This window comes from Jaculus jaculus, chromosome 14 (assembly GCF_020740685.1).
Source record: "Jaculus jaculus isolate mJacJac1 chromosome 14, mJacJac1.mat.Y.cur, whole genome shotgun sequence".
Classification (NCBI taxonomy): Eukaryota; Metazoa; Chordata; class Mammalia; order Rodentia; family Dipodidae; genus Jaculus; species Jaculus jaculus.
Window position 1 is genome coordinate 53,648,965 of NC_059115.1, and position 21,008 is coordinate 53,669,972.

The 21,008-nt window shown below is 45.0% G+C and overlaps 1 protein-coding gene across 1 annotated transcript in view; it reads right to left on the minus strand.

The window, feature by feature from the left end:
* Nucleotides 1-21,008, minus strand: part of Sv2c (synaptic vesicle glycoprotein 2C) — a 213,623-nt gene that overhangs the window by 37,210 nt on the left and 155,405 nt on the right. The gene's annotated exons all lie outside the window — the stretch shown is intronic.

A 21,008-nucleotide genomic window follows, 5' to 3' on the forward strand; every position in this document is an offset into this window, starting at 1 on the left:
AAGCACTTCTCAGCCAAGTTTGCCAGGTTTGCTTTGGTTTTGCTGACAGAGTTTTGCTCCGTAGTCATAGGCTCCTGAGTGCTGGGGTACCGGCATGTATCACCACACCTCACTCCCAGCTAGGTTTAAGGAGAAGCATGGTAGGAGAATAGGGGAGGTGGAGGGGGCTGGGCGGTAGTTTCCTACTCCCTCCCCTGACTGAGTAGAGGGGTGCATTTGATGCTGTCAGCTCCTGGGTAGGCTTCTGCAGCCCCAGTTCATCCCAGGTATTGGCAGCTCTCCCTCCTGATGCCCTATGAGGGCGGGCACAAGGGGCTCCAGCATGCTCTGCCATTGCTACTGACTTCCCTACGTCCTTCTCTAAACTGGTTTCAGTGGTCACTGTTGTAGTTACCTTCTCCTTGCTGGGATTTAGCACCCAACCCAAAACAACCGATGGGAGGAGTTTTTCTTCTTCTTCCTTTTCTTTTGGTTTATAGTCTCTAAGGGAAAGCTTCATGATGGCGAGAGAAAGTGTGGCGTGAGCAGAGGCTGCCCATCACCCGCTTGCCACAGCAGGCAGAGAATAACACAAGGGGAGCGAGCTGAGTTCTGGCAAAGGGAATCTGGCTATAACACCCCCCAGGTCTCCACCCTCCCCCCAACAACAACCTCCTCCAGCAAGGCTCCGACTCCCAAATTGTCACCAAGCATTCAAAATACATGAGTTCATAGGGGGCATCTGGTTGAAACCATTGTAGCCACCTTGGGGGTGCAGTTCATTTTCTGCCAGTACTTGGCCGGGATAATGACCAGGAGCTGGTAGCTGTCTCTCTGTTCACATACATCCTACATAATCAATATGATATTCTATTTCTAAGTAGACAATTTTAAAGCAAAATGGGATTTTTTTTTTAGGATATTATAAAACTAATCACAATGGGGTACAAACAGAAATCTCTTCAGGAGCAAAGAGCCAATATTTGAATGAATATAAAATGATTGGAAGCAAAATTCAAACATGTTTCTAAATGAGAAATAATGAGGCACATCCAAATCTAATTGAAACCAGAGAGGAGATTTATGGGGGAACAAATGAATTATGTGAGGGGAAATTTTAATGTGTGGCAAAGCTTGGTATTCATAAGGCTTTCTGTGAACAAAAGCATGAAGAAGTCTATATCCATCCTCAGGAGAGTTGTCCAAGTCTTCATTGTTCCCACAGGGGCCATGGGAGAATCTGGAGGTGACAGAACTTCTGCAAGGCCACACAGCTGACGTCACTTATAAACTCTTCAGAGACATAAGTAAACGCCCACACTCAGATGTGTCCACAGGCTCACTGCATTTGTTGACAAGTGATGTCAGCACAAATGACATGCTATATTAAAATATATATACATGTTTGTTTGTTTATAGAGGTAGGGTTTCACTCTAGCCCATGCTGACCAGGAATTCACTATGTAGTATCAGATTGGCCTGGAACTCACAGCAATCTTCCTACCTCTGCTTCCTAATTACTGGAATTAAAGGTGCATGCCACCATGCTTGGCCAATCTTAGAATAATTTTTACTGAGAATTTAATATGTGGAAAATATGTGGGTTGCTAAATTCATTATTTGGTTAACTTTCTGGAAGCATGATTACTCTCAGTGTTTTATGTAGCAGAATTTCTATGATAGAACAAAGAAAACTTTCGTACTGAATGGCCCTTTCCTACTGTTTTATAATGGTCAGAGCTTCATATAAAGACTTTTTTTTGTTGTTTTTTTTGTTTTGTTTTCTGAGGTAGGGTCTCATTCTGGTCCAGGCTGACCTGGAATTAACTATATAGTCTCAGAGTGGCCTCGAACTCACAGCAATCCTCTTATCTCTGCCTCCCGAGTGCTGGGATTAAAGGTGTGTGCCACCACGCCCGGCTAAGACTTTCTTTTTTAAAAAGCTCTAAATCCTACCATTCTAAACACTGGAAAGACTAAACATAAAAGCTTTCAATGAGTGCATTTAGTTTTATAGCACATTCCACAGAATGGATGAAGGAAGAACAGCCATGTGAGAGCGGAGGGCTCTGGGGCTGCTGTACCCACACATGCGTTCAGAAGGTGACATTTTTATGGGCTGGGTAGGTGGCTCAGCAGTTAAAGTCTTTTGCTTACAAAGCTTGACAGCTAGGGGTTCAATGCCCAAGCCACCTGTGTAAGGCAAACACAAAAGAGGTACAAGTGTCTGGTGTTCATTTGTAGTAGCAAGAGGCCCTGCTGTGCCCCTGGTGTGTCCCCCCTAGATAAAAACTAATAAATAAAAGTCGTTTGTTTGTTTAAAAAGGTGACAAGGGGACATTTTCAGTGGAAAACATGCCAGTGACTTAACCAAGGAAAAAGTCACCACACCAAGTAGAGCGACAAGTTCAGTTCTGACAGACAGAACAATGTTCTCTTCCCAGTATCGAGAATCTGTGGATACACGACCTTACAGGGAAAAGGACGGAAGTGTTATTAAGTCTAGGATCCTTAGAGAAAGGATTTATCCTGCATCATACAACTGGGTCAAATATAAGGATCTTAAAAGACCTGTGGAAGGTAAAGATGGAGACAAGAGAGTCAGAAAGAGGAGAGGTGCTGGAAGAAGCAGAGAGGCCAGACGAGAAATATTTGCAGATCACTTTGAAGATGCAGGAAGGGGCCACAAGCCAAGGAGTGTAGGAGACTGATGGCCGCTGGAAAGGGCAAGGACTCACATCTCTTCTCGAGCTCCCAGAAAGACTCCACAGGAGCCCCTTCAACACATCTGAGCTTCTAACCCCACAACACGGTAAGACCATCAGTTCACATTGTTTACAGCCAATACATTGATGCTGGCTAGTTGTAACAGCAACAGGGACCTGGTGTACTGAGCTAGGTCAGAGTTGTGGCTTGGCTCTGTGACCAATAGACTGCCTGCCTTTGTTCTAACTTATCTAGATGCCCGTCCAAGGACTTTAGGCCATCTGCGATCGCAGGCACGAGCCGCTGACATCGTAAGGATGGTGGGGGAGGCGCACGCAGGGGAGGAGAGGGATGGTCGTCGGCCATGGCTGCAGGTTCATGCGGGGGCTGGTTACTCTGCAGAGGCCGTCTAGAAGCAGAGCTAGACCAGGTTATGACCTGGAAGGGCCACTTTCTTCAAGGAGCCCCCACCTTCTGAAGGGCCCACAACCTCCCAAAGCGGCGCCACCTGAGGGGTACCAAATATTCAAACACATGAGCCTATGGGGGGGACACTTCATGTGCAAAGAATGACAGTCACCATACCCCTCATAAGTTACATTTAAAAATAACCAAAAGAGCGGTTTGCTCTGCTGTCTGAAGGCCTCCCCTGACCTCACAGTACATGTGTGGTACAATGGGAAGGCCCTACCCGTGGCTCCAGGTCCTACATGAACTGACCATCCTCTGAGCTCACCTTCTTCTGCTGGACCCCTTGTTCACTGGGGCCAACCTCTGGACCCACCTCCAGCTCTGAGGACACAGAGCTTAATCACAGCTTGTTGGCTGTGCAAGAACCCAGCCATGCATCTGAAAGGATGCTGGTATTTCAGCCAGCCTTTCTGAAGTTTGAAGTGAAGGGATTTTTTTCTTTTCAGCCAGCTCATCCTCAGTGTAGACCTCCAGGAGTCTTTTAAAAATTGATTGCCAGGGCTGGCTGGAGAGATGGCTCAGTGGTTAAGGTACTTGCCTTCAGAGCCTAACAACCCGAGTTTGACTCCCCAGTACACATGTAAAGCCAGATGTACAAAGTGGTGCATGCATCTGACATCCATTTGCAGTGGGTAGAGGCCCTGGCACACCCATTCTCACTGTCTCTCTTCTATCTCATTCTGCTTGTAAATAAATTTAAAAAATATGTAAAAAGTTATTGATAATTTTTACACATGTATATGTGTTTTAATGGTAACCTCTCCCATTACCTTCTTTTTAAATATTTTATATTTATTTATTTGACAGAGAAAGAGGGAGAGAGAGCGAGAGAGAATGGGCACACCAGGGCCTCCAGCCACTGCAAATGAACTCCAGACTTGTGTGCCCCCTTGTGCATCTGGCTAACATGTGTCCTGGAGAATCGAACCTGGGTCCTTTGGCTTTGCAGGCAAATGCCTTAACCAGTAAGCCATCTCTCCAGCCCCTGTTACCTTTTCTTGATCCCAGTCTATTCCCCTTCCCGCTGAATCTCTTCTCCCTAACTTGTCCCTTTTACATGCTGATGTCTCTTTTTCTTGTGTGTGGTTATGACCCTCTGGGCAGCGTGATGAAGGATTATTTACAGGAAGACTTTCCCTATCTGGAAGGCTCTACCTGGGTACTTACCTGACGGCTGTCTCCTTCACACTTCCCAGGGTTCTGTTCCAGGTTATTTTCTCAGAGGGATCCATACATTAAATCTCAACCCACATTTCCCTGGTTGTTTTAGTGTCTCGGCAGTGCTGACTACTGTCTGACACTGTCTTGTACATTAACTCACTCACATGTTTATTACCTGTGTCCCAAGTCCCAGTAAGAAAGTAGGAACCCTGCTTTTCTGATGTGCAGAGGTCACCCCAGTGCCATTAGCAAGTCCTGGTTTATAGGAGGTGCTCTTTAAATGCTTAATTAATAAACACATACATAATCAAACGTGTGAGCATGTTGTGGGCAGTGTGTGTGTGTGTGTGTGTGTGTGTGTGTGTGTGTATGCACATGACACTGTACTATATCTCTGCAGGTTCTCAAGATCATTGGTATTCAAGCTTCCCTTCCCTTCCTCTTTCCCTTTGTCCTGGCTCCAAACTAAAAGTGAAACCATCCTGATTTACCTTGTAACATATTGATATAGCAGCATGTATTGGTTTTTGGCTGTGCAGTTCTGTGCCTTTGACAGACGCGTCTATCACTTCAAGACATTCTCCGCTGCTGCTCCTTGGGGTCATGTCTTCCTCCACATCATGCCTCTGGACACCACGAATAGCTGTCCTTGTAATTTTGTCTTTTTCAGAATGTCATGTTAATAGAGTTATACTGTAGGAAGGTTGTACGCATGCACCCTCATGGCTGGCCTGTATATATAGCTTGGTGAACCTGGTTCTTATACTTAGCATACCATATTTGAGGTTCATACAGATTGTGTTTACATACTGGTGGTTTGCTATTTTTTTATTGTTGTGTACCAGTCCACTATGCAATATGCCAGTGTTCATTCTTCCACTCACTCTACAGATTGTTGGATTATTTCCAATTTGAGGTATTTATGAATAAAGTTGCTCTAAACATTCAGGTTTTTGTGTGTGCTTCACATTTTTTTTTTTTGAGGTAGGGTCTCTCACTCTGGCCCAGAATGACCTGGAATTCACTATGTCGTCTCAGGCTGGCTTCAAACTCACAGTGATCCTCCTACCTCTGCCTCCCCAGTGCTGGGATTAAAGGTGTGCGCCACAACGCTAGGCAAAATTTTATTTTTATTTTTTGTAAATGTGTAGAAGTAGGACAGTTGAGTAAGTTCTTCTTTAGCTCTATAAGAAACATCTGAACTGTTCCCACATTGGCTGGTCTACTCTGCCTTGCTGCGGGCGGTATGTACGATACCAGCTGCTATATGCCTCCCCATCATTCTCTCCGCCACTTTAAAAATGGTTTTAGCCTTACTAATAGGCATCTAATGAAATCACAGCATGATTTCAATTTGCGTTTCCCTAATGTCTAATGATACCTTCATTCATTTTGTCCATTATTTCATACTTTTACTGAGTGTCTGTATGTGCCAGTTACAATGTATGGCGTGCAGGGTCCCCGGGCTGATTCCCTACCCTTGAGAAGGTTAGAGTTAGGTGGGAAAGACAGATGTGTCAACATATCCCCTAATCAATATGACTCCTGCTTGACCCAAAAGGAAGCTGGTGAAGGAAGTTTCCTTTGGGAGGAAGTGCAGGGAGGAGAGAGGGGGCAAAGATACCTGCCTCCTTCCAGAGTTCTAGCCAAATCTCTTTTCTGATTTTTGACCTTTGTACAAAAAGGGGGAAATCCTAAAATTTCTAACGTCAAATTTAGAGAAAGAATTCAAGCCAATGCTTATGAGGTAGACAAGGCCAGCAACACTGATTCTCCCTTTCCTACCGTCTTATCATGGGCTGACTTGGACAGAAGGAGGAGTGTCCCTGAAGCAGTGGGAGGAGCCCCAGCAAGGGAAGTGGGGACCTCTCCCCCTTAGGACACACTGGGGGGCAGTGACGGCAACACTCTTGGACCTGAGGGAAAGACAGACACTGTTATTGTCTTGAGAAATGACCCTGTAGATGCTTTGAGAGCAAAAGTACATTATCTGCGTGAAATATGAATAAAAGCATGAAGCATGAGTCCTCAGAGGCCCTCCTGATCTCCTGATCTCCATTTCAAGGCAGGTTAAGTCTGCATTTCTGAGCCACACAAAACCTATGTCACAACCAGGAAGCGGGGGCGGGAAACGATGACATGAGAGCCAGGCGCGTTCCACCGGGAAAGCAGACCAAGCATTCAGACACTCACTCATCTGCATGTAGCAAAATGGGGTCTTTGAAATGAGCCATTGTTGTTGGCGCTTCTTTGTCTTGAAACAGCACTTCTTGCAAAGTTGGTGGTTCTAATTGTCCTTTGGACTTTGCTAAGCTACTCATCAAAGTGTCACACTGTGGGATTTACCTGCCAATAATGTAAACTCCATGCAAGGAAGGACATCAATCAGGGTATCACAGAAAGCTAACGAGAGGAAGAGGAGCCTTACATAACGATCAAGGCTGTCCGAAGACTCCAGCCCCCGCGCCCGGTGACTACAGAAGCCAGCTGCCCTCCCCTTGGCCTGTCTTTCAAGATGTCGACGTAAAAGTAAGTTTACGTTGCCACAGTAAGTTGCCACTATCGTCACAGAGTGCCAGGCCTTCACGTTCTTTTCTGGGCTCTGTCAAGGAAATCCTGAAATCTTGGTTTCTACTTTGCTGACCTACTTAAAAATTTTTTGTTGTTCATTTTTATTTATTTATTTGAGCATGACAGAGAGAGAAAGAGGCAGATAGAGAGACAGAGAGAGAGAGAAAGAGAGAGAGAGAGAGAGAGAGAGAGAGAGAGAGAGAATGGGCGAGCCAGGGCTTCCAACCACTGCAAACAAACTCGAGACGTGTGCACCCCTTGTGCTTCTGGCTAACGTGGGTCCTGGGGAATTGAGCCTCGAACCAGCCTCCTTAGGCTTCACAGGCAAGCGCTTAACTGCTAAGCCATCTCTCCAGCCCCTGACCTACTTTTTAATAGTCAGCTATATGACATTGTCAACAGAACAATTTTTGTTAAAGAAAACAGATTTTAGGTGTAAAATACAAATCCAGTGCCCTGAAAGAAAACCTTAACTACTGTATGGGAGATCAAGTTTGAATTGCTAAGAAGGAAATCACCTCTCTCTACTTTTTAAAAATATTTTACTTTTATTTATTTATTTGAGAGAGAGAAAGATGGAGAGAGAGAGAGAGATAGGGAGGGAAAGAAAGGTCATGCCAGGGCCTTCAGCCACTGCAAACTAACTGCAGATGCATGCGCCACCTTGTGCATCTGGCTTACATGGATCCAGGGAATCCAACCAAGGTCTTTTGCAGGTGCACGCCTTAAATGCTAAGTCATCTCTCCAGCAGCACCTCTATATTTTCATCTGTGGTCTTCACTCACAAGGTTCATGGCCTTCTAAAGATAACTAAAATCTCTTTAAAAGTGGCTCAAGGGCTGGAGAGATGGCTTAGCGGTTAAGCGCTTGCCTGTGAAGCCTAAGGACCCCGGTTCGAGGCTCGGTTCCCCAGGTCCCACGTTAGCCAGATGCACAAGGGGGCGCACGCGTCTGGAGTTTGTTTGCAGAGGCTGGAAGCCCTGGCGTGCCCATTCTCTCTCTCTCCCTCTATCTGTCTTTCTCTCTGTGTCTGTCGCTCTCAAATAAATAAATTAAAAAAATTAAAAAAAAAAGTGGCTCAAAATTTATTTCTGTAGTAAGAAAAATTTAGGAAGGTAACAACAATCAGGCGATTTTCTGATTTCATTGCTATAGAAATACAATTTTGTATTCTCAACATGTGACTGGTTGAAAACATAAATACTACATAATCTGCCTGAAACATTAATCCTTGGCTATCAATGCAGGCAGGGTATGAGGCATGCACTCAATCCCACCTGTGACTTAGAAGGATTGACCAGCTGCAGCTGGACAGACCTGCAAAGATTTTCATCTCCTTCTTAATGTGTAACAACAAAGAAATTGTGCCAGGGGATAAAAGAGAGATAAAATAAGCTATGGTCCAGCCATGCAATAGACATCATGTTCAAAAAGAATGACACAGATCTTTCTGATTTAACATTGAAAGCATTCAATTTGCACTGCTCAGTGGAAAACAGGTGATTTCTTCCAAACAGTATAAGAAGTAGTGATTTTGTTTCTAGATGCACATAAACCAGATTGTTTGATGGATTATATTATATGTATTATACTGGATTCAGTTGTTCCTCATGGAAGGCAGGGGTTTGCTCATGGAGACTTTAGCTTTTGACATTTTTTTCTTTAATTTTCAATTCTTACATAACCTTATGCTACTTTTTACTCTAAAAGGAAAAACAAAATCAGCCTTTGGTTATTCAGAGACTTGGGCACTGATAAACCAGAATTATACTTGTGCCATTGTATTAGTTATTTTCTTGTTTCTTGGGCAAAATACTTGATCAGAACAACTAAGGAAGGCAGGGTTTATTTTGGCTCACAGATTGAGGTTACAGTCCATCATAGTGGGGCACATATGGCAAGCAGGAGCATGAAGCAGCTGGTCACATTGCAGTCAGGAAGGAGAGAGAGTGAGACAAAGAATGATGTTCAGCTCACTTTCTCCTTTTCAGCCAGTCTAGGACCCTAGCCTGGAATGGTGCAGCCCACAGTTAGGGTGGTTCCTCCTTCATCAGTTACCCTATCTAGGAAATCCCTCACAGATATTCCTAGAAACTTATTTCCATGGTGATTCTACATCCTGTCAAATTGGCAACCACAGATTCACCACCACAGTCACCATTCAATATTTGCATTTTCCTGAATGAATTCTGTTGGTTTTCTGATTGTGAACTAATCTAGACATCGAGAAGAGACTGTGTATTTGTGGATACCCATGACAAAGTGCCAGAGGTACCCATTAATCAAGACTATTAATCTTGATTTCTAAACCCTGTAATTTTTCTGATCTGGATTCCTGGGGAAGAGATTCGTTGCCCCTTTTCTGCAAATGTGAGAGGACTGTCACCACTCAGGATACATTGAGCACTTGACCAACTGATCGAGCGGTCAGCAGGGATTCGCTGTGGGCTCACAATCCTGTCTGCAGGAAGTTCGAGTCATTGCTGCTTCCCCAGCAGACAGTCCAGGGGTGAGATGGTGAGATCCCAGCTAACTACCTCTAAGAGTAGGTTTAAGTAATAAGTCACTTTTCCCTTCTGCGCTCGCTCGCGCTCCCGCTCTCTCTCTCTCTCTCTCTCTCTGTCTCCAGTGCTAAGGATGGAATCCGGGAAATCCTATGCAAGTGCTCCAGCAGTGAGCTCCTTTCCCAGGCCCCACGTTCCCTGTGTCTGAGCTGTGGCTCCACCACAGCGGGCAGACAACAGCAGAAGGAAGTGACGTTTGGCCTCTATTCTCTGAATCCGATTTGTGATCCTAACCATGTGGTTTCAGAGGAGCAGATTTTCTGGGGGCCTTTTCAAGTTCATATTCATGGTCTTATTCTGGAAGGTGATCTACTGTAAAATATCACCTGTGACTGCTCAAAATATGCACAAAGCAGATGAGGTGATCTTTCCACAGAGTTCCTAGTGCCTGAGTGTCAGACTGACTTGAGCACGGTGCTTTCCATGCGCCACTGAGAGAAATAAGTCTGAGTGTTGGAAAGAACTCAAGAACATAAAGTGTGTGTGTGTGTGTGTGTGTGTGTGTGTGTGTGTGATAAGTTTTCACATTTAAAATAAAGGTCCTTTGGGATTTTCTTTCGTTGCCACTAATACACTGTTAATAAATGTTATGATAATATAAGACAATGAAAACTTTTATCCAGTATTTAAATGCAAACCACAGAATCTAGACAAAAGCCGACTATGGTGGCATACGCCTTTAATCCCAGTAGTTGGGAGGCAGAGATAGGAGGAATGCTGTGAGTTCAAGGCCACCCTGAGACTACATAGTGAATTCCAGGTCAGCCTGGGCTACAGTGAGATCCTACCTTGAAAAACCAAAACCAAAACAAAACAAAGAACCTAGACAATAGTCAAATGTGACCATAAACATCTGAAACGCACAGCATAGATGCATATAGACACAGTCATCAAGGCACACTGTATGTATTATTCAGTTATTATCTTATAGTATATAAAGTCCTATGCTGTTTCCTCCTCCATTTGCTCACATAAGTATGTTATTTTCAATGAAACATGCACATATATATTCATAAAGGAACATATATAAATGAGAACCTTTCTGTGGAGTACCTCATATGCATTTGCATTCTTACATAGTAAACACACCCTGGCTAGACATGTCCTCAAATATTTCTGTAGAACTTCCATTTGCTATAGCTCTGTTGGCAAATACTGAACGGGCAGCTTTTCACACACTACAGAATTAACACACACAAGCTGAACTCCAGGAGGCTCGTCTAACAACACATCTGTAAGGTCTTGTTCAGTTTGTCTGAAGAGAAAACTTCATAGGCCAAATCATTTAAATGGATTCACTTTAGCTCAGCCCTGATTTATGACCCTGCAGCAGACATTCAAATTCAGCTCCCCTCATGCCCCAGCCCTCTCTCTTCATTTCAACACACACAGGCATCGACCCCAAGTGAAATTTCACCTAGGTTCTCTGGAAAAGGCTGACCACATGGGCCATTAATCTTGGCACTCAAATAAGCTCCCCAGCTGCTGCTAACTGTGGAAACGATTGGTCCTGGTGCATCCTTGGGAATAGTTTTCCAGAGCTATGGCGCCAGGAAAATCAAACCCAGAGTGACTTCAGTCTGAGATGAAGGCAGTCGTTTTTCACCTTCTGTGGTCACTGCTAATGAGAAATGATGCAATAACTCAGGGAGTCCCCAGTGACAAAATGCCATACAGGCAGCCCAAGGCTCTGGCAGGAGAGGACGCCAGCCAGCTTTGGCTGGGATGTGTGCTCCTGGCCCATGCAGATTTACATGGGGGCCCCCTTGTTCTTTGAGCCAGTATAATGCATGGGCTGGGGAATGAACCAGATGCACCAAGTACCACTTGTAGCTTCCAGAAGGGACAGGGTGGAGCAGATACCAGATACATCAAGTTCTTGCTTATGGCATTTATGGTGAATTTCACTTATCATTTTGTTCCATATATCATCCATTGCTGTCCATCCTGGTAGGGTGGGCAGATAAAATTTAGGCTTTTGGTTAAATTTTTATTTTACTTTTTCTTTGGTATAACTATGTCTCATGCAATATTTTGGATATGCTTATGCTAAAAAGAAAACCATGCTGCTTATTTAAAATTCAAATGTAACCAAACATCCAGAAATTTTTGGCATTGTTGTTGTTTTTGAGGTAGGGTCTCCCTGTAGCCCAGGTGACCTGGAATTCACTATGTAGCCTCAGGGTGGCCTTGAACTCAAGGTGATCCTCCTACCTCTGCCTCTCAGGTGCTGGGATTAAAGGCGTGTGCCACCACGCCTGGCACATCCAGAATTTTTTATTTGCTTAGTCTGTTCCCTGCACTCCAGGACTCATCTGATAATGCCTGGATATCTATTTGATTGTCATGACCAGTCATCTAGTGAACAGAGGCAGGAGATACTACTGACTACCTGCGCAGAATAGCCATCCTCACTCTCCAACAAGAGTTATCCATCTCAAAACGTCCATAGCCCCGCGTACGTCACAGGAGAGACACTCTAGGCCAAGTGAGAAAAACTAAGGCCCAAGGAAGCCTTGTTTTCAAATGGTGTGGAAGCAGGTTTAGCAGACCTCACTCACATTTCATTACTACGTCAATATATTGCTTGTATGTTTGCTTTCGCTATAAAATTATATGCTCTTTTGATATATATATATATATTTGCTATGAAAATAATCTACAGGGATTGTCATATTTTCCTCTAAAACACTTTAAACTGGTCATTGAAGGACAAGCAAAAGGATCATACAAAAAAAGAGCAAAGAGATGTTGCCCTCCAGGGTTTTGGTAAAGAAATGTTTCCTCCGTGGGGCTTTGGTAGAGTGTAGCATTTTTCATTGACTGCTTTCTGGTAACATCTGTGGCTTATAAGTGGTTACTGCCCCTCCCCCCCCACACACTCATGAGTAATAACTACGTATTTCCTGAAGTCTTTGCATTTCTGTTCCATAGGACATGAAAGATTTGCCTTTAAAACTCCCACATTTGTACATAAGAAAACACACACATACACACACACATTTTTTTTTAAATAACTAATCAAGCAATGGGCAAGATAGTGGGAAGGAGGGTCCGTGGTGGCCTCCACAGGACCTGTGATGAGAACTCTGGGAAGCAGTTGTTCTCTTGTTTTCTTGGCTCCTGCTTCCCAGAGTTCGCTCTCAGTTGCCATCTGTCTTCAGGCCCTATGGTTCCTCCATCATGGAATTCATCGCCTTCTCCTCGCTCACGTCCTCTCCTCTTCCTACCCACAAAGTCTTCTCCCCAGCCCCTGCTGGTTAACCATGCAGGGTCTCCTGGAGAATAGGCCTAGGAAAACCTTTTCACAGTGAGACTACCTTCCTTCCCCCTCCCCTGTTCCAGAATCTGCCCGTCAATACCCACTTCTGTTTGCTTTCTGTGTAACAGCTGCCTAGAGAGCCAGGCCCTTTGCCTTCTACACCAGCCACTTGTTTTTTGTTGTTGTTGTTTATTTTTATTTATTTATTTATTTGAGAACAACAGACAGAGAAAGAGGCAGATAGAGATAGAGAGAGAGAGAGAGAGAAAATGGGTGCGCCAGGGCCTCCAGCCACTGCAAACGAACTCCAGACGCTTGTGCCCCCTTGTTCATCTGGCTAATGTGGGTCCTGGGGAACTGAGTCTCGAACTGGGGTCCTTAGGCTTCACAGGCAAGCGTTTAACCGCTAAGCCATCTCTCCAGCCCCACCAGCCACTTCTTTACATGCATGTCCAGCCATGAGCTGCTGTTCCGGCTCAGCCATCCTCCCTCCTACAGTGTGTGTGATGAAATTCCAGGGGGCGTGTTAAAATATTCACCCCACCCTCTGTCACAAGGAATGACTGTCTCAAGGAAGTCTCTGTAGCAGTCTGAGGCAGGCATGCATGACTTCCAACCCTTTTCCATTACTTACTCCCCACCTGCTCTGACCTGCTCTCTCTGTGACATCATTTTTTCTTATGAGGGTGAGAGAGTGACAGAGTGAGTGAGAGAGAGACACAGAGAGAACTGGCACACCAGGACCTCCAGCCACTGCAATTGAACTCCAGATGCTTGCGCCACCTTGTGCGTGGGTGCGCCACCTTGTGCACTTATGTCACCCTGTGTGGCTGGTTTACATGGGACCTGGAGAGTTGAACGTGGGTCCTGAGGCTTCACAGGCAAGTGCCTTCACCGCTAAGCCATCTCTCCAGTCCTCTGTGACACTCTTTGTGTCTCATCCTGGGCTCTTTCTTTTGTGTGGGGAGAGAGAGAGAGAGAGAGAGACAGAGAGAGAGAGAGAGACAATGGGCACGCCAGGGCCTCCAGCCCTGTAAATGAACTCCAGATGCATGCGCCCCCTTGTGCATCTGGCTTACATGGGTTCTGGGGGATCAAACCGAGGTCCTTTGGCTTTGCAGGCAAGCGTCTTAACCGCTAAGCCATCTCTCCAGCACCTCACTGCGCCCACTTTATATCATTACACAATAGACCACACACATGCACACACCCATGAGTGCATGAACTCGGACAATATTTTGCTCTAGTGGCAGCTGTGAGTGTTAAAACTAATGAACAAGGGCTGGAGAGATGGCTTAGTGGTTAAGCGCTTGCTTGTGAAGCCTAAGGACCCCGGTTCGAGGCTCGGTTCCCCAGGTCCCACGTTAGCCAGATGCACAAGGAGGCGCACGCGTCTGGAGTTCGTTTGCAGAGGCTGGAAGCCCTGGCGCGCCCATTCTCTCTCTCTCCCTCTGTCTTTCTCTGTGTCTGTCGCTCTCAACTAAATAAATGAATAATTAAAAAAAAACAAACTAATGAACAAGATTAATATATTCATCATTAAGATTAACTAATAAACTGCAATAGCAAGAAATTTCTTTTGGCTTATCTCTGTGGCACTTGAAATGTGAGGTGTACCAGACTCTGCAAGTTTCTAAGCATCGGGAAAGCTGCAGTTTTGCAACTGTCTTGATTCAAACAAACTGGAGGTGTGCTTTCATATAGACGAAAGGGATAGATTAAAGGGAAACGAGAGAGACACAGAGATGTACACCAAGGCTAGCTCAGTATATTTTAATAGATAGCTCAGAATCCCCTCTATCCCCCGCCATGGCTCAAATGTAAGAGGTAATGAAGTGCAGGGAAAGCTTCTGGAGAACAAGAATCACAAAGCTTTAAAAAAAAAAGTGTCTCTTAACATCCCTCCAGGGAATCCCAGGGAATAGTGAGCAGTGATGAGCTCTAACCAGCAACTGAGGGCACCCTGAGCTTAGGAGCCTTTTTAAGAGCTTCCTGCAGGTAAGAGAATTCAAAGCAAGTCAGGCGCAGGAGGTGCTGTGAGATGCTGTGATGTTTCTTTCCTCCTTGTCCTCAGCCACTGGCCCAGTTGGCCTGTAAAGTCAATTGCTGCATTCTTACCCACCAGCCAGTGAGGTCCTCAACTCCTGGGAAACACAATTCTGCCCACAGGTTCTGACACCAGGGACCCAGCAAGCTTGGTGATCTTGCTTCTAAGAATCTAACGGTCATTCAAGCCTATGCTGCCAGGGGCAGGGGCTGCATATAAGAAGTTTTGCAGAGGAATATCTTGGCCATGATTTCATAAAACAAGCCCATGCATCTTCTGCAGGCTTCCCCTTGATCAGTTTCCAGATTTATTTATTTGAATATTTAATTTATTTATTTGCCTGGAGAGAGACAGAAAGAGAGAGAGAGAATAGGCATGCCAGGGTCTCCAGGCACTGCCAATGGACGCCAGATGCACGTGCAACTTTGTGCGTCTGGCTTTGCATGGGTACTGGGAATTCAAAACTGGGTCGAAACAACTTTAGGCTTTGCAGGGAAGCCCCTTAGCCATGAAGCCATCTCTCCAGCCCAGGTTCCAGATTTTAAAGCGGGGGAATGGGACAGAAACCGAACTTGACATGTGATAGCTTCTAGGTGACAGCTTAGTGAGAAAGAGGCTCTGGTGCTGGGGTTGGAGGAGGGGCAGAGACATATGACAAGCTGAAGCGCACAGAGCCCACAAGAAACACGCGAAGATGGTGTCAAGCCCCACCCGCCCTGCCTCCAAGCCACTGGCAGCATTCTAAGCAGAGTCCAGATTCCCAACCGGGGAAAAGCAGGCTAAACAGAAAAGAGTGAGCTGGGAGATAATACATTGTTGTTTTGCTAAGCCCTGGAGGAAAAAAAAAAATCTTTGGTCACCTTCACTTACTGAAAATTAGTATAGTTTAATAATGCTCCTTAATCATCATAAGAGAAATGATTGGTATTATAAGTCTTCCGCTTTCTACAGGATAAAGCAGAAGGAAAATCACAATGGTTTTGGTTGAGAATTTCCTGACAGTAACTATTAGAAAGGGCCGAGAGGGCTGGATAGATGGCTTATCGGTTAAGGCGCTTGCCTGCAAAGCCAAAGGACCCATGTTCGATTCCCCAGGATCCACCTAAGCCAGATGCACCAGGTGGTGCATGCATGTGGAGTTTGTTTGCAGAGGCTGAAGGCCCTGGTGAGCCCATTCCCTGTTTCTCTCTCTGTCAAATAAAAAAGAAAATAATAAAAAAAAAACATTCTTAAAACTAAAAGAGGAAACTAAGGAGATGGCTCAGGGGATAAGATCGCTTGTTGTAAGAGGACCTGAGTTGGATCTTCAGCACACACATAAAAAGCTAGGAGTGACCAGGCATGCCTGATCCCTAGAGCTGAGGGACAGGGGCAGGAGGATCCCTGCATGCTCCGATCAACCAGTGTAACTTAAGAATGGGAAACTCCAGGTCCAAGGAGACTTTTAGATTCTAAAATAATTCTCGAGTCTTACTTGTACCAGGAAAGGGGAGTCATCTCATCTCCCTATAATTGCCATCATCATTTTCTCTTACTCTCAAATAGCAGTGTTTCTGTTTCCTGGTCGCAAAAACAACACATGCATGTGTTGCAGATTCCAGCAATACAGAAAATGAGAGAAAGGAAACCACCCCCAAGTTCATTACTCAGAGATAAACACAATTACAGTTTGAATTTAGTACAATTATCAGCAGGTCGATAAGTGATGAGGAGATTTAGTCAGAGTCTTGGGAAGAAACAAAAGCTTCATTCATTGTTTATTCCCTCCTTTCAATATTAGGGATCAAACCGAGCCTCCCATACAAGAGAGACAAGCACTCTACCACTGAGGTGTCCCCTCAGCCCATAGTGAAGGTTTCTGGAAACCTGAATCTGGGTTCTCAGTAGGTTGGGACATGGAGTATTTCTCATCAGACATCTACGTCACACATTATCTAATGGACCCGGGGATTCCCACAGAAAACCGCCAGTTGACAAGGACTGAAGAGTGAAATCAGCAGAGTGGCCCCACAGTTAAGCTGACCATGGGCGCTTGGTGAATGCTGGGGTTACTTCTCCCTCCAGCTGTGCCTCTGGGAACTGCTTCCACCAGCATTCTGGAAGCTCAGGAGAAAGAGGTAGACATTAACACCGCTATTCCTCCTCACTGCAAGCCCAGACTGCAAGTGGATAGCAATTCTCTCCTGCCAAGTCTGTGAAGGAAGCAGTTTGGAGTTTCAAAAATCAATGAGACTGTTCTGCAGCACCTCTCTTTTTAAAATCTTTAAAAAATATTTGTATTTATTTTTATGAGAGAGAGAGAATGAGTTGGCACATCAGGGCCTCCAGCAACTGTGATTGAGCTCCTGATACGTGCCCCACCTTATGCACACATACGACCTTGTGTGCTTCCGTCACCTCGTGTACCTGGTTTAGATGGGATCTGGAGAGTTGAACATGGGTCCTTAGGCTTCACAGGCAAGCACCTTAACTGCTAAGCCATCTCTCCAGCCTATTTTATTTATTTATTTATTTGCAAGCAGAGAGAGAGAGAGAGAGACAGAAAGAGAGAGAGGGAGAGAGAGAGAAAGAGAGAGAAGAGACAGAGTGAATGGGCATACGAGAACCCCCAGCCACTGCATGTGCCACTTTGTGCATCTGGCTTTCCATGGGTACTGGGGAATTGAACCTGGGTTGTTAGGCTTTGCAGGCAAGCGCCTTAACCCCTGAACAATCTCTCCAGCCCTTTTTTCTTTCTTTATTCTTTCTTTCTTTCTTAAAAATATTGTATTTATTTGAAAGAGAGACAGAGGCAGACATAAAGAGAGGGAGAGAATGGGCATGCCAGAGCTTCCAGCCACTGTAAATGAACTCCAGACACATGTGCCCCCTTGTGCATCTGGCTTATATGGGTCTTGGGGCATTAAACCTGTTCTTTGGCTTTGCAGGTAAACACCTTAACTGCTAAGCCATTTCCCCAGTGCTCTTTTGATTACCCACTAGAGGTTAAGGGTCAGACCCTACTGCTGAAGACACCATATACTGTCACGGACCATGGAGAGACCTGGTTGGAATCCAGAAGAGAGCCAGTCCCCAGACAATTAGTCCATCTAGTGCTGGTTTTCATGACTATTTTTTTTAATATCAATGATCCTAGTTTAAACATTTAATTAAGATCTAATCAGGCATGCAAATGATGCCTGTTACTGGAACAAAGAATAAACAACAACAATAATAAAACAGGTCTCCTGACCTTCTGATGATATAATTATGCCTAACTAGGTGAATATCAAGTCTAACACAGAGTGCCAGCCGTTCAGTGAACCAGCAGCAAGAACCTCCGCTGGAAGCCTCTTAGACACACAGATTTCTCTGGCTCCTCCCAGATGTGCAGACTCAGAAGCTGGGCTTGGGACCAGGCAAGCTGTATCAGGTGACTGTACTTCAGGTCGCAGTTGAGATCCTTGCTCTAGGCGATGCTTTGTTTTATGGGTGGGGAGTGCCACAGACCCGGGGGAAGCATGGGGACCAAAGCAGAAGCACATAAAGTGAATTAGGTCTACATCAGCATGCCAGCAGATATCCCTGGCAGTGGCAAATGTCCTCTCTTGCTTTGCAGGTGATGCATCGGCTGGCAGTGATGATAGTGGGTCAGGGTTAATGACTGGACCCTAGGAATGGCAGCACAAAGTCTACAAAGTAGTTATTAGAAAGCAACTCACAGGGGGATGGAGAGATGGCTTAGTGGTTAAGGCACTTGCCTGGGAAGCCTAAGGACCCAGGCATCAGTTCCCCAGATCCCATGTAAGCCAGATGCCCATGGTGACACATGTCTGGAGTTTGTTTGCAGTGGCTAGAGGCCCTGGCGTGCCCATTCTCTCCCCACTTTTCTATCTCTCCCTCTCTTTTTCTCTCTAATAGATAAATTTAAAAAACTATTAAAAAAGAAAAAAAGAAAACAACCCACAGGGTAATGGCTGCCATTCTGTGGACAAGGCCAAGAAGTTCTTTTGTCTTCCCTTTTATAAAAAAGAGAAATAGGGCTGGAAAGATGGCTTAGTGGTTAAGGTACTTGCCTGTGAAGCCTAAGGACCCATGTTCGACTCTCCAGATCCCACATAAGCCAGATACACAAAGGTAAGGCAAGAGCAAGGTCACACATGCCCACCAGGTGGCGCAAGCGTCTGGAGTTTGAGATCAGTGGCTGAGGCCCCGGCACACCAATTCTCTCTTTCCCTCTCTCTCTCTGAAATAAAAGAAAGAAAGAGAAACAGAATCAGAAGGAAGGGAAGCATCCACTGAGATCTCAAAGGAAGGGAATTTATGTCCAGCCATCTGCAAAGAACTGGGCCCTGCTCTTGAGAAGCGAGTTTTCTGTTTTTGTGCTCTGCCAGGGAAGCCAATATCACTTTTCCCTTCTTTACTTTAAGCTCCTTACACCAGCCCAGCAGGCAGAATAGGCGGTCCTCAAAGGGGAGGGGACAGAGTGAACCCCATTCTGTATAGCTCACTTAGGAAGAAGGTCTGTAGCTCATTTTCCAAGTGCCTCTCTTCCAATAAAACCTGCCTAATGCGCATGACAATGAGTGGGAAGGGACAGTTCAGAAATAACTGGATTCTCATGGGATTTGGATATTATTCTCACAGTATGCAGAAATTTATATAGATGAGATCATCACAACCAGGTACAATGGCAGCAGCAACAAAGCCCATGGAAAAGAATCATGTTGAATTTCAGTGATTGCATTGTTTGGTTGTAATCATGAAAGGAACAAAAATCAAATTACATAATAAGATGCTAGGTATCTTATTAGGTTTTGGTTTTTCTTGATTGTATTTAAAGAAAAGCAGAACATGATTTTTAAAAAAATAGCCACGCCAGGCGTGGTGGCGCACACCTTTAATCCCAGCACTCGGGAGGAAGAGGTAGGAGGATTGCCAAGAGTTCAAGGCCACCCTGAGACTCCATAGTGAATTCCAGGTCAGCCTAGACTAGAGTGAGACCCTACATTGAAACACTGAAAAATAAAAAATAAAGAATAAATAGCCACAATGGCATGGAGTGGGGAGAGCGGGCAGACAGGGCATCTGCTGAGATTTCTATACTAAAGATATAACCCTTGAAATAGCATGGTAGTTCCTGCTACCATACCTCCCCTACCATGGCAGACTGTGACATTGAAACCAAAGGTACCCACAGATCCGAGAGATTCAAATCATCAACCATTTCACTTTCATACCCGACTGCTATATTTGGGAGGTAACGAATTCGAAAGAGAACTAAAAGCATTCCACACACCCAGTGTTCAGAATAAAACCTTCCAACTGTGTAGCAAATACTACGGTAACCCACTGAGCATTCATATTAAGCCACTACCATCAAAAAAAAAAAAAAAATCTCATTACTAGGATCTTGGCTCAGACTTGACCTGCTGTACGGTGGGCTGAGTCGTCTGGCTGTGGTGATTCCTATGCACCATGGTCCGCGGAGGCTTGCCCCGAACCTAGCTCGTGGCTTTGGTGAATGCTGCCCAAAATAGCTCTGTACACAGCACCTCATACACCCACCAGCATTTACCAGAGCAGAAGCAGGTGGCAATCGCCTCATGTTCCCTCTCTCTATGACAGAGGAAACTGCAAATGAATGTGGAATGCAATCTTAGTTCATTTTGATAGGGAGATTCATTATAAAATAGTCATCTTACTAACCATTAGCTTTTGGGGGCTGGAGAGATGGCTTAGCGGTTAAGCGCTTGCCTGTGAAGCCTAAGGACCCCGGTTCGAGGCTCGGTTCCCCAGGTCCCACATTAGCCAGATGCACAAGGGGGCGCACGGGTCTGGAGTTCGTTTGCAGAGGCTGGAAGCCCTGGGGTGCCCATTCTCTCTCTCTCCCTCTCTGTCTTTCTCTCTGTGTCTGTCTCTCTCAAATAAATAAATAAAAAATTTTTTAAAAAAAGGTAGCTTTTTTGATTGACATGATCATTTAGGCTTTCAAGTCACAATGCTACATTTTCCAAAGCCAATCTTGAATATTTAATGGATCACATGGCTGATTGTATAATTCATTTTCCAATTTACTTCCCATGGCCTTTATAAAAATTAAAAAAAAAAAAAAACCTTTGTGAAAGCTGGGCATGGTAGTGCATGTCTTGTGTCTTAGTAGTGGGGAGGCTGGCATAGGAGGATCACTGTGGGGAGGCCAGGCTGGGGGTACAGAGTGAGTTCCAGTCAACCTGGGCTGGAGTGAGACACTGCCTAAAAAAAAAA